Raw genomic sequence first — 3528 nt, 5'->3', positions numbered from 1 at the left:
CAAATCTCAAAAAATATACAATTTTATAAAGTCACGATGCTACCATAGTCAATATACACTATAAACTATTTAGATTAATATATCACTAAATAAACCATACCAAACTTACACCAAATCTAAACCAATGTGTAGAGCTCTCTAGCTACTTTTTGTTGACTACTCGAAGTTCAAAATCTGACTCTGTATGCCCAAGTTATGCTCTTTTTTGTGCTCAAAATAAATAACATCTATATTTAGAGCTTTTAAAATCTAATAAAATGTCAAAATAATAGAATCAAGCCTACAACAAGTTGTAGTATTATGAATTTTCTTTCCAATGCTTATAAGAAGTCTGAAGTTTGATATCCTGAGAGAAAGTTATGGTTGTTTTACTAAGACAATCTTTCTACCATTTTCACTATGATTCTTTTTTGTGGAATTTTTTTTGATAGGATTAAATTTGATGGCCATCATGGGCTGAAATTAAAAAGGTCTTTTATTTCCTTTGAACATGGCTAAACTAGGGCATATTATATATCAAAATTTATGGAAATGTTGACTCAAATCTAATGGTGAGGTCTATTTTTACCTAGAAGGTCATTTTTTCAAGCTCCACCCTAAAACACTCATTTAAATCAAACATCTAAAAAAACATGTTTCAAACATCTGAAAAAAACATGTTTGTCCAACAATTTTGCATGCCCAAAATCTATCAATAACCTATCATAATAGCAAACCTTAAGCCCTTAGATCTATAATAAACATTTCATATATTTTTCTCCTTTTTTAATCCTTTCATGCATTCACATGGATTCAATCTAGGGTTACAATAGTAAAACTTGGCTTTGATACCACTTGTAAGGAAACTTGCAATGAAGAATATAACCATTTCCACATAACCCATAATAGATCTGAAATAAGTATGCAATTAAAATCTACATGCAAGCAATAGACAACATACTTGCAAAAATGTAACACAAGATATACCTTGGGAAACCCTCATTGAGGGAAAAAAAAAACTCAACCTCCAAGAGTATCCATCACCATGTATTATTCAGCAAAAAACATCATTGTAATACAACCATGGAAGCCTTCAAAACTATAGCCACAACAAAGCAATCCATGTGAATAAGAATAAATCCACACATCCCATGCCATGCTTTCAACCTTCACAAATTCTTGCTTGGCTAACCTGTCAAGCCTTATCCCACTCAACTCTTCCTCTTTTTGTCTCCTATCCTTTCATACCAACAACTACCCTTGTGGCTGCTTATATAGTAGCAAGCCCCAAATAACTACCAAGTGGTATTACATAAACCATGTGCTACCTAACCTATTGACCCCACATTTAATATTGAAATTTTAATTCTTTCCCCCAATATTAAATAATTACATGAAATATTATGACAATGTTACAATACAACGCATCAAGTATATCCCATGGGAATCTTTACATGTTGCATGTTTATCTAGGTGTTCTTTGATACAACATTAAATAATAAAATTTAGGCACTATTATGCAATGTGTGCAACACCCATAATCTCAATAACTTCAATAAATTTGTAGGGTTTCCAATTATATGAGAGGGATATTCATAAGAATGGGATTTAGGGTTAACTATTGATGATTTAATTGTTAGGAAATTAAATAGGTAAAGTTTTGTTGGTTAGACTCTATGTAGCAATGGATCAAGCTCTTACCATCAATTCAAATGCATATTGAAGAATTCATATGGTTGCACAAAGCACAAATTAAAATCAAATTAATTTTACATTACTGGTTGAAGAAACAAATTGATGGTCAACACTTATTTGCAATAGCTTTCCCTCTGAATCATATTTAACTATTTTGAATGAGGAATATTTGCAAAGCTAAGAAGAATTGTGAGCATTTTTTTTTATAGTGGATATATATGAAGAAAGAATATCAGCGAGTGAAGTGTGAAGAAAGTATCAAATATCTAGTCATTTTCATCCCTAAGGTGCACCCATCTTATTCTTGCAAAACCAAAAGTGTGGAGAATCTCTATAATTTTGTTAATGTTTTCTAGGTCTAAAGAGATTTTAGTTCAAAATAGGAAGTATCTAACCCTTAGATTGAATTTTTTCCTCTGCATCCTGGTATCAGGTCTTTTGTAACCTGGTAGTTTTGAAACACCAAAACCTTTAAGGTGTGTAACTTAGTTGATAAATTGCATGCTACTCCTACTAATATATCTTTATGGGAGTTACTTCAAACTTTTTTTACATATTATCAGAAATTTCAAAAATATGTATCCACTCTTCCTACTTCACCTCCTAATTAAGAGAACATTCATTCTATTTTAGATTGCATGCATGCTATGCCTTCTTTACTTGCTATTGTGTTTCTTGACAATGATTTACCCTCTCTTGAGGTGAAAAAAAATATGATACTCTTGAGGTTGTTGTTTCTATTAATTAGAGTATCATTCGAATAATTTTAATTGATAATGGATCTGGATTTAATGTTTGTAGCATGGAAATGCTTAAAGAAAATAAGGTTGATCATACTAGCATTCAACTTGATAATGTCCCTATACATGGATTGGATAATATTTTGAAGAGAAATTTGATCATTATTACTTTACCTATTATAGTTGGTCCAACTATACTAAATATGCCTATTCATGTTATGCTTAGACCTCTCAATTATAGCCTTCTTTTAGGAAGAACTTGGTTATATACTATGCATGTGGTTCCTTCCACTCTTCATTGCAAGGTTCTATTTATTTATAAAAACTTAATGCATACATTACATGTGGATGATGAGCCCAATCCTTTCTTAAATTTAGAGTATGTTAAAATCTCTAAGCCTCTTCAACTAAGTAAAGAGATTGAAAAAAGAACATAAATTCAACAGCTAGAAGCTTCATCTTCTTCTTTGACTGAGGATGATTGGGGGATGTTGGATTTTGATGCTACTTTCATTAGAGAATATAAGATCTCTGATTTGGAACTCATGAAGCAACAAAATGAATTTGAGAACAAGTTGTTGTTCCTTCTCTTTCTTTTTATTAACTAAAATGTAATTTTGTTGTTGCTTCAATTAATGAAATGACTGCAATGATAACACGTGATTGTTTTGACATTGTGACATATTCCATTCCTTGGACTCCATATAAAATGGTTTATTGGTATGGTTTTAGTTATCATTTACTTAATAAATCATGATTTAATGGGAAAGGATGTGGTAAATATCAACAAGGTATACAAATACCTCTAGATAATGAAATTTATGACCATACATATGGATTAGGATTTAATCCATATAAACAACCATCGGCTTTCCCCATAAATGTTAATCATATTTGTGGTAGATAGTTGAAATTAGTTAACCCACTTCTAATTCACATGATTCAAGCTCCTACTTTGAATATTTTTCCTGAAAATGAAACTTTCATGCAATTTTTAGGGGTTTATGAAGATTTACCTAAGTTTCATTACAAAGGAAAGAAGCCTTATTATTTAAATACAAATGATTATTTTGGACAACATGATAATTAGGATATTCTTCCTTTATAGATGTAT

Source organism: Cupressus sempervirens, chromosome 6 (assembly GCF_028749045.1).
Source record: "Cupressus sempervirens isolate cs-2001-9-10 chromosome 6, ASM2874904v1, whole genome shotgun sequence".
Taxonomy (NCBI): Eukaryota; Viridiplantae; Streptophyta; class Pinopsida; order Cupressales; family Cupressaceae; genus Cupressus; species Cupressus sempervirens.
Note: the sequence above shows the minus strand (reverse complement) of the source record.